The 14,959-nt window shown below is 40.8% G+C and overlaps 1 protein-coding gene across 3 annotated transcripts in view; it reads left to right on the top strand.

The window, feature by feature from the left end:
- The window catches only part of FANCC (FA complementation group C), a 277,702-nt gene that overhangs the window by 87,892 nt on the left and 174,851 nt on the right, over positions 1–14,959 (top strand). For all 3 annotated transcript variants that reach the window (XM_070400943.1, XM_070400942.1, XM_070400944.1), the window contains one exon: positions 7,832–8,001. The gene's annotated coding sequence lies outside the window, so the exon portion shown is untranslated. The remainder of the gene's footprint in view (positions 1–7,831; positions 8,002–14,959) is intronic.

A 14,959-nucleotide genomic window follows, 5' to 3' on the forward strand; every position in this document is an offset into this window, starting at 1 on the left:
CATTAAACTAGTGTTAATGAGATGGCGTGTTTAACCATTTTAAAAATCTTTTTCTTCCATATGATATTCTTGACAAGGTATTAATGAAGAGGGCCAAGAAATCAAGCTACTAATTATGCATTTGCTATAGGTGAAATAAATATACCTATTTCTTACTTAATGACTTTAACTCATTCCTATAAACCCTGTCACTAAGTGAGAAGTTTGTAAAAAAAATAATTATTTCTGTTAATTTTAATGGGAAAAGTTATTCTGTGTTTCAGGCCAACCTAAGATATCCAAGTATTTACCACAAATAAAAAAAATGTATCATTGAGCAATGAAAACATTTTTATGTCGTAAGCAATAATTTAAAAATTAATAAATATAGTTTGTATATAAATATAATAAAATATTGCTTTGTTGCCTCAATAAAGGAGAAAGAGAAGGCTTGACAGGATGTGGGGATTGATGGAGGCGGGAAGGAACGTTCTTTGGAAGATGGTGGAGAGCATGCATTCGTATCAGAAGTGCTTAATGGTCATTTTTTACCCCTTTGGGCTTTGACAGTGAAAAAACTCCTAATGTGGAAACCTTTGTCATTTCAGTAGAAAAGGAATCTTTGGGTTTCCTCCCCGCAAAAAGCAAGATGTAAATTTGCTTCCCTTCTTGTGGCCTGCAATTTCTATACCTTCTTGAAAGATGCTGCATTAGTTTCCTGAAGCTGCTATAACAAATTATCACAAATTTAGTGGTTTAAACCAGCGGTCGCCAACCTTTCAGACCACCAGTGGTCCACGGACCACCGGTTGGCGAACGCTGGTTTTAAACAGGTTTATTCTCTTACCGTTCTGGAGCAGAAAGTCCAAAACCTGGCAAGGCTGAGTTACCTCTGGAGACTCTAGGGGAGAATCTGGTTCTTTCCTCTTCCAGCTTCTGGTGGCTGCCAGCATAGCATTCCTGGGCTTGCGGCCACATCACTTGTGGCCTGTTTTCACATTGCCTCCTCCTGTGTGTGTGTCTGTCTCCAAGTCCTGATCCCTCTCTCATAAGGATACATACGATTGCACATATGGCCTGCCCTCATAATCTAGGATAAGTACCTCTTCTCAGGAGCCTTAACTTAATCACACCTGTTGCCATACAAGGTGAATATGAATTTACTCTTAAGGTAATGAGGATTAGGACATGACATATATTTGGGGGGCCACCATTTAGCCTACTAACAGATGAGATGTGATATTTGAACAATTTTTAAAGTCTTTTTGTTCCATATGATATTCTTGACAAGAAACTGCTGTGTTGAGTAAATCAGTGAGTCTGTTCTTTATCTGAAACCATAATATTGAAATATTATGTGATTTACTTAGTGTGCTATGTGGTGAAAAGGTCATTTAATGAAGGGGAAAAATGAGTCATTGTTCAAAAAGTGGTATATCTTTTTAAGAGCCCTTACGGCAAGAAGTCATTTACCTGAACTCTGTGTTTGCCTTCTATACTTTATGCTAAGGCTGGCTTCCTGCAGCAACTGGAGCTCTTGTTTCTTTCCTCACACCTGGCCAGGACAGCCTTTTTCCAGTAGCTCCTGTGTGAGCGATAGTGTTGTAGCATGGGTAGGGCTCAATTATTTTTTAAAAAAATCTTCATCTGAGGATATCTTTTCATTGGTTTTGAGAGACAGAGGAAAGTGTGTGTGTGTGTGTGTGTGTGTGTAGGGGGAGAGAGAGAGAGAGAGAGAGAGATCGATCATTGAGAGAGAGAAAAACCCTGTGTGCACCCTGACCAGGGATCGAACATGCATACTTTGGTGTATGGGAGGACACTCCAACCAACCAAGCCACCTGGCCAGGGCAAGCTCAATAATTTTTTATTGTAGGGGACTGTCCTGTGCGTTGTAGGATGTTCAGCAGCATCCCTGACCTCTACCCATTGGATACCAGTAGCACAGTCCCCCCCATCATGACAACCAAAAATGTCAAACATTGTCAGAGGGCCCCAGAGGGTCAAGATTGCCCGTGACTAAGAACTGCTGCTTGAACACAATTAGAGCCCATTTTCTTCTCACCAAAATCTGGTGGCTAGGAAATTTTGGTTTTAAAGAAAGAGGAAGGTAGAAAATGGTTGGTAGATTAACTGCAAATGTCCACTTCATCTGAAATTCTAATGGACCAGAATTGGGTCATATTTAGCAGACTTATTGAATTTTTGCTAGGCCCCTGTTAGTATATTCTAACATTAAAGTCTTTATATTGGACAACTAAAACCCAATATTATTATGCCTTTAAAACATTTTATGGGCCTGTCAATCCCAGCTTGGGCTCTTTTCTTCTTTAGTCAATTAATCAGTTGCTCTTTAACTTAGAATTTGTCTCTGTATAACCTCATTCTTTTTCAACAAGTCTCTCCTCTGAGGTTTTCACATTCAGTGGGACTCACCCCCTGTGACACTGCCCTGGTTCCCCTTGCCCAGGGGCGTTAGCAAACACAGAATTCTGCAGACTGCCCATTTTGCTAGCGGTTTAGGTACTAGAGAACTGTGATTGGAATTTTTCCAAAGTATCGTTTTTCTTTTCCTGTGAAGTAATTGAAACATATATTGTTTTGAAGTTTTTATGATTTCCAAGTTAACAAATTTGTATTTTTACAGACATCAGATGACTGATATTTTGAGGATACATGTTATTTCTTCCCTGAATGTGTTGTGTAGAGAATCTCTTCTCTATTTTCATGTGCGTGCTCTGGCTGTAATGGAAACCCTGACTATTACTAGATGAGAGGTTTGCAGCATGATGGGAGTAAATACGAACTGCTGCTTTTTATCACCACTCAGGCAGAGGAGAGGTTACACATGCAGTGGCTCATAGAGTGCCCCCACCAGACCAATAAAAAATAACAAAGCTAACTGACACACAGGCTACGCTTCATGTGGATTGTTCAGGTGAGTCTGTCAGGATTTTTGTAGTTGGCAATACCTAGAAAGTCCTGAAGGGGGCTCCAGAAAGAACCCTGTGTTTGCCATGGCTTTAGTTGTATTCTATGTGTATACAGCACAACAGAAACAATCAGCTCTACCCTGCTGTTACTGATGATATCCTATGAATTGTTTTCTCCAGGTTATTTTCTTCTTTATTTTGCTAGTGGTTCATTTCTCTGTGTTTATTTTAAGCTCCTTAAGGGGAGGGGAAACTATTGTATTCATCTTGAAATGAGTTTGCAAAAACACTATTCCCCAATCTTTATAAGGGTATTGTAGGGCTTAAAATTTACATTACATGTATCCTTCAGACCCGTTTGAACAACTACAGCTCTCCCCTTGAGTTTTCCTCTGCCCCTTGGAAACGTGGAGGGGACGAGCTCTAGATATAGCAGTATTCACTAAGATAGCTGCCTGGGAAGGAAAGGGGACATTATTAAAGCAAAAATGGAGGTCTTGGCAAAGGCCCCAGTTTTAAAAGAGAGAGAGAGACAGCCAATTAGGTTGAAATGATCCCTCCACAGTCATTATTCTGAAGCGAAGTAAACATTTGGGTAGAAGTGGGTACATAGCCATTTTTCAATAAATGGACTAAATTGTCCCTTGGAACTATTACAGTAGGTGGTGCTCTTGTGCCATAACATAACAGTTTTTAGAAAGGTTTTGAAACTAGGGCCTATTTCCCTATTGATCCCTTTGGGTGACTGCAAGGTACACAATTGGGATAGCATCATCTGGGTGGTTCCGGTGAGAGGTTTTTCTGTCTGGAAATGTGGTGAATTCTGGTCTTTACCTTTTCTAGCTTGCCTGAGCGCTGTCTGCTTTCCAAGGGTACCTAAATGAGGGGTTTACTAAACTGTTTTTTAAAATTATAGCTTTATCTGAACAATTATGTGTTACCAGTTTTCTGATACCATTTTTTTTTTCTATTGGAAATCATCTGTGATCTTCCAAATCAAGCTTCTTTCCAGATAAGTAAGCTATCATTCTTGTTTCCTTTTCCTTTTTCTTTTTTTGAGTAGGTTTTAAAAATAAATGTTTTCATTGATTTTGAGAGAGGGAGGGAGGGAGGGAGAGAGAGAGAGAGAGAGAGAGAGATTAATGAGAGAGAAATATGAGTCAGTTGCCTCCTACACACCCCCTAATTTGATCGAACCCCCAACTTAGGCATATGCCCTGACCAGGAATTGGACTGATGACCTCTGTGCATGGACGATGCGCCCAACCAATTGAGCCACACTGGCCAGGGCTCATTCTTGTTTCTTTATGTTTTCTTTCCTTTAGCTTCAGAGAAGATGCAATATAATGAAATAACATGTGGTAGGGAAATTGTAAGTGATGAAGGAATATAGATGAAAAAGTAGTTAACTAGCCGCCAGTAATAACTGTAGCTGACTGTGAACCCCGTTAGTATCGGCTCCTTTCCTCACTTCTTGTCCTATATAATGAGTTTCTTGGTCTAAAGTTGGTTGATGGTGAACAAAGGCATCCAGTAAAGTTCATATTTGGTGCTGCTGGGAGAAGCCTGGTGGGAAAGGAAGAGAAATTTAAGCCCAAAGCTGATTATCTATTCCAGGGAGGACAAATCTCCTGTTGCCAGAAGTTGCCTGAAACATTTAGGGGTCTGCTTTTTCAGGAGGTTTCTTGGGGTTGTCTCTAATGTGAAGGACAGTTGCTTTACCTTGTATCCACCAGCTGTTAAGGAAGCTACAAAATGCTTATGGAGCTTCTGTATCAGCCTGGGTGTAAGGATCTGAGCTGCCGGTTGCCTGCTGTCTCCGCAGGCAGCCAGGTCTCAGTTAGGCTCAGCTGGCCAGGCTGCTGCACCAGAGCCAGCCTCCCCGAGGGCTTTGTGACCCCCTGACCAGTGGGTGTACAGGTGCTCTCCGTAGCTTTTGTGATTTTTTAAAAATAATTAATATTTTTAGTTTGTGTGGCTTTTAAAAATTGATTTATTTATCTGCTTACTTGTTTGTTTAAATTATCTTAGTATTTAGAATGTACTTTTAATCTAAAACCCATGTATTTCTTGAACATTCTTAGCTTATCTTTAAATATTCTTAGTTTTATCTCTTTAAATACTGCTTCTTTTCTTTTCCATCCTCTTCTCTTTCGTTTGCTCTGATGCCTTCCAGATGTTTGTGGAGCTGTCCTTCATGTTTCTTAAGTACTCTTTATATTTTTCTTCCTTATCTTTTGAGTAGCAATCTGTGTGAATTTCTTCGTGTTAGCTTCAAATGTGCTGGTTCTTACTTCAGTTCTGTCCAGTCTAAAGTATCTTGGGTACTGAGTTTTTTATTTCAGTGACTAGTCTTCATTATATAATTTCCAATTGATTATTTTTTTAAACATCTCTTCTTGTTTTAATTTTGCCTTTTTTGGTTTATAATTTCTTATTCCTTTAAAATTATATAAGTATACTTATTTTGGACTGTTTTATACTATTCATTTCATCTGAAGTAAGTTAGTGATCTGATGGCTGGTTTTTTAAGTTGCCTGTATTGGCATTAGATTTCTTTATATACCTTAGAACTTTGGTTTTGAATAAGGTATTTTCATTTATTTTATTTTTTTTTATATATTTTATTGATTTTTTACAGAGAGGAAGGGAGAGGGATAGAGAGTTAGAAACATCGATGAGAGAGAAACATCGATCAGCTGCCTCCTGCACACTCCCCACTGGGGATGTGCCCGCAACCAAGGTACATGCCCTTGACCGGAATTGAACCTGGGACCCTTGAGTCCGCAGGCCGACGCTCTATCTGCTGAGCCAAACCGGTTAGGGCCATTTATTTTTTTATTTTCCACCACTCTTTCTCCCTCTGTGCTCACTTTTCTTTGTTTAGCAGTATTACAGTCATCTCTCTGGCTTACATGGAACCCTAGTCCAGAACCAAAGTGGTAATGTAGTTACTCAGGCAATCATAGGCTGCTTCACTGAGTTCCTAGTCGCTGGATGGCCTGTGTCCTGCCCTGCTCCCTGGGCCACTGCTCCATATGAAACCAGGAATGGGAGCCCGCCTCCAATGATCACCTTTGACCCTGCCTTCAGGCAGTGATGCACTCTCCTTTGTGGGTTATGTTTGGCCTTGAAACCCTTAGGACTCATACTTCCAGTTCTGGTGCCTATTTTTGGATCCTGAATGTTGGAGGCTCCAGGCTTTAACTTCGAGGACTGACCTCTTTATATATATATAAAAATATATATATATTTTTTTTTATTGAATTTTTACAGAGAAGAAGGGAGAGGGATAGAGAGTTAGAAACATCGATGAGAGAGATCGATCAGCTGCCTCCTGCACAGCCCCCAGTAGGGATGTGCCCGCGACCCAGGTACATGCCCTTGACCGGAATCGAACCTGGGACCCTTGAGTCCACAGGCTGACGCTCTATCCACTGAGCCAAACCAGTTCGGCGAGGACTGACCTCTTGGTGTCTGCGCCATATCTATTTCATAGAGATGTTTATATTATTTTTGAGTTTGCCTGCATTCTTTTAGTTTTCTTGTGTTTCTTTTCATTGCTGTGTGTTTGGAGTAGAGAGAATCCATCAGCGTGATTTTCTGTGCCATCTTAACTGGAAGTCATGTGGGCTGAGGTTTTAAAGGAAATAAAGTGAGATATTTGGTTTTACATAGTACTAAAAGCTAACCACAAAAATGCTTTTCTCTGTGAGTTCATTGACCCATAACATAGAGTTATTTAAACTCCTTCAGAGGCTGACAGCCCCCAAAAGATGGGATTTATTAGGGATTAAGCAGGTGGGTTTTATTAGGATTCGATGGTTCTCTATAAGGATTTTACCTTTTATTTGTCATTTTGGTGGTAACTTAAAAAAATCGATTGTTTCCAAGCAACCAAATTTTAACTAAATGGTGTCTTAAGATATCAGTGTCTCCAGTTGTGTTTGTATTGGTGCCAAGGAGCACTACTTTTAGATATTGAAAAATGAACGGAGGTAAATAATGTGCTTGAGCTGAATGAGACATTGCTGTTTCACGAACTGAACTATCCCCGGCAAACACAACAGAAGCTGCCAGTAGCAGTCAGTACCAAGTCCACCTGACTAGTCTAAGTGAGGCTTAGTAACCTACATTATTGATCACATTGAAATCACTTTGTCAATTGAAATTTTATTGATTTTGTAGAGTTGTTGGTATTTGTGCATTTAAAAATATCTATAGTTGTATAAGTTATAAGTACAGTACATATTTTGCTAGTTTTATGTTTGTTAGGATTTAATAGAATAATGATTTTAGGCGATTCTAAGAGCTCTCAAGAATCTTTCTTATTTTATTTTTTCCATCACCATTTATCCCCGCTGTGCCTCTTGCACACCTCCCACCCCCATCCTTATCTCTACACTGTTGTTCATGTCCGGGAGTTCTCTCTGTCTTTTTTTTTTCTCTTTCGCTCAATCCCTCTACCACCCCACCACCACCCTCCCCCAACCAGAGCTGTCTGCCTGCTCTTCAAGAATCTTTTTCTTCAAGTTTGAGAAACATGAATCAAAGGTAACTTAACTCTTCCTATGAAGTGTAGTAGCGTTCTGGGCTTGGTTTTGATGTTTTGCCTGGTTCACCGCTGCTCATACTTCGTTGGCTTAGCTCATGCATCGTTTCTGTCTGCAAGGGTCTGCCACCTGCATAATGTCCCTTCTTAATGCTCCCTGCAGCTTTCCATGGCTCCTTCTCTCCTAGCCCTTCCCACGAAGGATTATGTTTTATCTGTTTATAGACCCCGATTTCCTCATTAGCCACAGGTTGTGTTAGAGCAAGGAACGCTGCCATCTTTTTATTTGCAATGTTTTTCAGAGTTCTTGTCATAAAGTAAGTTCCCAATAAATGAGTGGGATTTTTGTTTGTTTTTGTTTATTTAGTAATAAATTACCGGTGGAACAAACCAACGGTGGAAAGAGGCAGAAGTAACTTGGAGCCGAGTCACCAGTGACAGAGGCAAGAAGAAGATTTCTAGTATTTTAACGTCTAATGTGCCCCTCAGCCCATTTTTCTAACTGGTCTCACCAGAAGTTCACAGTCTGACTGTCAGGTAAGTGAATTGAAGACAAGAATGCAAGGAAAGAAATAACCAGTATTCTGACAGAATGTATGCGCGAAACTGGTGTTTCTCGAGTCCCAGCGAGAGCTATGAGGTGCTGAGGGAGAACAAGGGTGGGGTTTCTAGCTTAGTAGCCTGAAGGCAGCACTATCTTGAAAGGATCCACTTGGAAACCAGGTCCAGAGAGTAGCTCTTTCCCCCACAGGGTGGGGACATGGGTGGAAGAAGGGAGCTCAGGAAATCTCCAGACAGATTGAATTTCCTTAATTCTTTGCAAAGCCATCTGAAGAGTGTGTACGCTCTGCACCTGGGTTGCAGTTGCCTCTGCTGATTCCTCAGACCCAGATTTTGTTTATGATTGAGGTTTGTTTGAAATTATCTGCAAATTTCAGGTCTGTGTTTTTGATTAGGGTATCTCAGAGGTGAAACACTGCTGACTCAACAGAGAAAAAGCCAGCTCCTCCTAGTGGAAATTTTCTTAACACTTCATTGTTTTAAGGGGAAAAATATCATTTGTTTCTTTCATAAACATTTTATGGAAATTAGAATATTATATTGTAACTTTTAAAAAACCCCCCACAAACACAGGGACAGATTGACCAATCTTAAAATAATGAAGCAAAGAAACATTACTTTAAAGTAATTTAAAAATACTGGCATCAGGCTCTCAGTAAGGAAGAGGAAGAAAGTTGTTAAGCTTAAGCATAGTTGAACATAAGCTTCTTAATTTTATATTTGATTATATTTCTAGAAGTTTTAAATATTTTCTGACAAGGCCATTGTGCCCCTAGCTGATGACATTAATTGAAGGCTAGGTATTTGGTTTGTCTTTTTTTCTTCTTCCATAAACAGCATGTTTTGTAGCATTCTGTTCACAAATCTGTTTGGTGCTTATTTCGTGGAGAAGCTACTTCTGTTGATTCATGCTCAGGGGAAATGGAAAATAAGTAGTGCTCTTTATCAGGTTGCCACTTTGAGCAGGTTGTGGTCTGTATATGGTATGTATAGACAAGTGATGGCGAACCTTTTGAGCTCAACGTGTCAGCATTTTGAAAAACCCTAACTTAACTCTGGTGCCGTGTCACATATAGAAATTTTTTGATATTTGCAACCATAGTAAAACAAAGATTTATATTTTTGATATTTATTTTATATATTTAAATGCCATTTAACAAAGAAAAATCAACCAAAAAAATGAGTTTGCGTGTCACCTCTGACACGTGTGTTATAGGTTCGCCATCACTGGTATAGACTTACCTTTCATACCTCTGGCTTTTAGTTGGTGCAGACCAAAGGAAAGCGATTTTGAACCTTCTTGGCTCCCTTGACAAGTACTGTATGCGGCCGTTTTTGATGCTGTGACATTCATAATGACCTTTGTTGGAAATATTGACAATCTGGGAACTACATGGTGTCTAGCAACACAAAGTTGGTCAGAATTTTATTATTTTATCTACCGAATCCACTAAGGTTTGTGTACTTATTTATTCACATATTTATTCAACAAATATTTATTGAGTTCCTACTGTGTGCCAGGTACTGTGCATAGCAGTGATTTTCAGAATGTGTTTAGCAAACTAGGTTCTGAGATGTGCCAGCTAGAACATGTTTGACTACAAGTAACAGAAAATCCAATGAAAGGTGGGGTAAGCCCAAAGGAAAATTCCAAAGTTGGCTACTTCATTGCCTCTGCTATGCTAGTTGAGAGGACCCAGGTCCATCTTTCTGCTTTGCTACTTGCAGCAGGTTGATCAGTCCTGGGAGGCTTACTTACTCCTGGGTCCCAAGGTGACTACTGCTGTTCTGAGTGTCACATGAAATGTACAGTGTCTAGTATGGAAAAGCATGTATTTATTTAAGATTGAGACTCTCTCAGAAACCCTCCAGCTAAAGCTAGTTCTCATTTCCCAGAGTTGCATAATAGTGCCCGTACCTATAGTCGGTAGGAGGGAAAATGGGAATACCAGGGCTGGTCTACAATAGCCATTCTCAAAATGTGTGTGGGGACCCTTTCAGGAGGGCCACAAGAGCAACACTATTTTTATAATAATCCTAAAGATATTATTCGCGTTTCCTACTCTCATTCTCTCATAAGTATACAGTGGAGGTGTCAAGAGGCTGCATGATGTATGATGATGTCATCCATCTGGCAGCTAATGGAATATGTGTGTATGTGTTTTTTGTACATATCCTGCCTCAGGCTTATTTGTACAAATAGCACAGGAGTACTATTACCAGCTCCATGCAGAGAGCAGCCCAGGGGGCACATTCGTCCTTTCCTCCTTACATTGGCAGGCAGAGGCCTCTACTTTGGAGCCTTCATGGGGGCCTGGGCACCACTGGGAGCTGGAGCTGGAGCTGCAGCTGCCTTAGCCTTGGTTTGAACCTTGGCCTTTTTCTAGCAGAACCTCAGAGCACGTTTCCCAAGCTTGGGGTGAGCGATGTAGGCAAGTCGATTGAGCTTGCAGCTGCCACCCTTTGGGGTCTTGAGCTTGACCTCCGTGGGCTTAGGAGGCCTCCATAGCTTTGGCACGTGCACTTATGGCCTTGGCATTGGCCTGCATCTTCTTTAGGCCCTTCTTGTGCTTCTTGGCAAAGCGCATGTTCCTCAGGAAGTTGGGGTCTACCCGTTAAGAGATTCATATCTTTGTGATTGGGGTTTCTTGATGCCATTTCTGTGCCATATTCAGGACTGGTTGTGCATGGTGGTCTTGAATTTAGCCATGTCTGCACTGAAGCCTGCACTCTCTAAGTGCCCAGGATCAGAAGAGTGTATATGTATATTCTTAGATTTTAATTTTTTCTCATTTTAAATTCTAACGTGGTAAGTATTGATAAACATAACCTACATAAACAAAAGCTCTCTGTAATGCCCTCAGTAATGTTTAAAAGTGAAAAGGGGTCCTGAAAACCCCACTGCTCTACACTAATCAAGATTCACCGTGGCATTGGGGAAGATCCGCCAACACTTGTTGTCATGCGAATCCTGGATAAAACGTTTTTGTTAACAAAAGAGCAGCAGAGGTGTTAGGGCTGTTGGGTGGGCAACCATCAGTGTATGCAGGACTGTTCTAAGGAGGGGGCCTCAGTGGGGGGCTTGGCAGGGACATAGGGTATGCTCCAGGCCCTGCCCCTACTCTGACTGGAGCAACTTCAGGTCTGTCCTTTTTTTTTTTTAATTCTGGTAAAATGTACATACCGTAAAACTTACCACTTTAGCCATTTTTAAGTGTAAAATTAATGGCATTAATTACATTCACATTTTTGTGCAACCATCACCACCATCCTTCTCCAGAACTTTTTTGTCTTCCCTAACTGAAACTCTGTACCCATTAAACACTAACTCTCCACCTCCCCCACTTTCCTAGCCCCTAATACCACCATTCTCTTCTCTGCCTTCCTGAGTTTGACTACTCCCGGTATCTCCTATAAGTGGAATCATATTATATTTGTTCTTTTGTGTCTGTTTTTTCTATACTCTTTTCAAGGTTTATCTATGTATGTATTAGAATTTCCTTCTTTTTTAAGGCTGAATAATGTGCCACTGTAAGTATATATTCATCTTGTTTATTCATTAATCTGTCGGACATTTGAGTTGTTTTGATATTTTGGCTATTGTGAATAATGCTGCTATGAACATAAGTATACAGATATTCGTTTGAGTCTCTACTTCCACTTCTTTTGGATATATCCACAAAAGTGGAGTTGCTGGGTCATATGGTAATTGTTTAATTTTTTTTTTTTTTAGAAGTCATCGTTCTCTTTTCTAAGGGGCTACACTCTTTTGCATTCCCACCAGCAATGCAACAGGGGTTTCATTTCTTCCACATCCTTACCAACACTTGCTGTTTCCTATGGTTTTTGCAAATAGCCATCCTAATGGGTATGGAGTAGTATCTCATTGTGGTTTTGATTTGCATTTCCCTAATGATTAATGATGTAGAGCATCTTCCTCAAGTGTTTATTGGCCATTTGTGTATCTTTGGAGAGATGTTTGTCCAAGTCCTTTGCTCATTTGTTTGTTTGTTTTTTGTTTTTTATAAATTGCAGCCCTGATTGGTATGTCTCAGTGGTTAGAGTGTCAGTCTGTGTACCAAAGGGTCGCAGGCTCAAATTCCCAGTCAAGGGCATGTACCTCTGTTGCAGGTTCCATCCTGCCACATGGGGATGCATGCAGGAGGCAACCAGTCACTGAGTCTCTCTCGCATCTATCTCTCCTTCTCTCTTTGTCTCCCTCTCCCTCCCTCTCTTCTATTCTCCCTAAAAATAAATGGAAAATATATCCTTGAGTGAGGACTAACAAACAAGTCTGAGTTTTTGTTTTTTAAAAATATATTTCTTTATTGATTTCAGAGAGGAAGAGAGAGACAGAAACATCAATGATGAGAGAGAATCACTGATCGACTGTCTCCTGCACACCCCCCCACTGGGGATCGAGCCCACAATCCGGGCATGTGCCCCTGGCCAGAATCGAACCCGGGACCCCTCAGTCTGCAGGCCGATGCTCTATCCACTGAGCCAAACCAGCCAGGGCACAAGTCTGAGTTTTAAGGAAATGTGTCATCTACCTTATCTTTTATGTCCTTAAATAAAAGATGCTAATCAATCTTTCTCCAGTTCATATGAAATGAATATAAGCATAGACATCCACTTGAAGGCGTGTGCACTAAGCAGAATTGTAAGAGAGTCAAGAGTATACACTCAGGTCAATATCAAGGATGTTGGTATCATTTAGAAGATGTGTAGTCAACTCTCAATTATCTAATAAGTGTGCTGCTTAACAAAAAAATTAGTGCAGTTGTGAAAAATGTTGAAATCACCATGAATCTAAAGAATCATCCCATTTTACAAGACGTGCATTTTATTTACTTATTTATTTATTTATTTATTTGACCTGCATGGCACTGCCTTATTTTGTCTGCTGGAGCACAGACTATCTTATTCTCTCGCCAGTTATCCTCCCTAGTGGTGAATTGGATGTCTCTCCCTCCTTGTGTCTCCCTCCTTGTGACAATAGCCCTCTCTGGGCAAAGCAGTAGCCACATAGCTAAGGGATGGTGGAGGCACAGGCAGGAGAGAAAAAGATTGTCTCCCCCCGCCCCCCCCCCCCCCCCCCCCCCCCCCGAGCCAGGATGGGAAAAATAGAGCCATTATTCGAGGACATGAAGTAAGAAGAGGAAGCAAACACTGGGACTCTATGTCTGGCCAATTCTGGTGGCTTTAATTTCAGAGATCTCAGCTAAAAAATAGAGAAAACTTACAGACTGTTCCAACAATTTAAATCCTTTGATTGTATCTGTCCCAAATAGCTTCTATTTCTTATATATTTAAGGCCCGTCACCTATGTTGAGGTGCGGGGGGTTCCCATATAGGTGCTGCTCCTAAGTGGGACATGTACAGGTGGTCTGGACCGTCCGCTTGAGGCTTGTGCCAATACCTTCTGGTCAGACACTTTCACAGAGACAGCACCGAGATCTGAGCCGAGCCGGAGAAATTACACACAGACAGACAGGTTAGATGCAAGCGCACAGGGGGGTTATTTACCACTTCCTGATGGTAAATAAACACAGGGGTCGCCTAAGATCATCGGAAAACACATATATAATTACATATTGTTTTTGTGATTAATCACTATGCTTTAATTATGTTCAGTTTGTAACAGTGAAAATACATCCTGCATATCAGATATTTACATTACGATTCATAACAGTAGCAAAATTACAGTTATGAAGTAGCAAAGAAAATAATTTTATGGTTGGGGGTCACCACAACATGAGGAACTGTATTAGAGGGTCGCGGCATTAGGAAGGTTGAGAACCACTGCTCTAAAGTAACAGGTTTCCTGACTTTTTTTAGGATAATCACAGCAGTTTAGTTTTACCTGTTTTTGAACTTTTTATAAATGAATCATATGTCATAGGTTGGTTTCTTTTTCTCAACATTATGATTGTCAATTCAGCTCTATGCCTGTAGCAGTAGTTGCTAATTTTATGTATTCATTCTCTTGATGGCATGTGGGCTGTTATTAATTTGAAAGCTTATTAAATATTTATGTACACTATATTCTATACACTATGAGCAGAATGTTCATAGCAGCATTATTCATAATATGCCCAAGGTTATCTTCAAACAGCAGATCATCCACAAAAATCACCTCTGCAACCCACCATAAACCAGCTGCTTATATAGGGTAGGGCGAAGATTACATGGGTAAGTAGGGATTACAGGCATGGGGGAGTAGGCAATGAGGGCTGGGTGGGACTCCATTGTTTGGGCAATAAGGTTGTTAAGCTTTCCGTGATAATAGGCAGTTCTTGAATGAGAATGGACCACATTCCAAGTTTGACTGCCAGGTCCATGGTTGACTCTCAGGTCCTGGGGGTGTACAACTCCCAGCCAGGTTAGAATGTCTTTCTTTAATCAGAACAAGGCAATCATGGTTAACAGAGTATTGTTACAGAATTTACCAGGCGACCGAAAAATACACAGGGAGTACTTGGAGATTCAGGAAAAACCCATTTATTTTCAGATGTACTAGTACAGTGACTCGGGAGCCTGTTTCCAAATCCTGAGCGAGTGAATATGGAGGAAGCTTTCCCTTTATACCCTTTGGTTTCTTTGTCCCCCAAATATGGATCAGGCTTCCGGACCTTTCACAGGCTTTGCAAAAAGCCCCGTGTGTTGGGATGGAGGACATGAGACCACATTTAAGGGCCTGGCCTGGTGCCAGCGCTGATAACCTCCTCTGGGGTTTGTGTATGGTTCATGGTTTCTGACCTCTGTAAAATGGGAGTATTCTGGGAAACAGGTTCTGTAAGACAGGACAGGCATCAATGGAGTTATCGGCTAGCAAGAGTGTACGTTAGAAGGCAGGTTACTGGCACAGATTCAGATTGCTAGCTCCCTCTCCCCCCAAAATGTCTTATATTCCCAATCAGTAAGATTGATA

The sequence above is a fragment of the Myotis yumanensis genome, unplaced genomic scaffold, assembly GCF_028538775.1.
Source record: "Myotis yumanensis isolate MYYU_CA2020_CCGP unplaced genomic scaffold, mMyoYum1.0.hap1 SCAF_21, whole genome shotgun sequence".
In the NCBI taxonomy this organism is placed as follows: Eukaryota; Metazoa; Chordata; class Mammalia; order Chiroptera; family Vespertilionidae; genus Myotis; species Myotis yumanensis.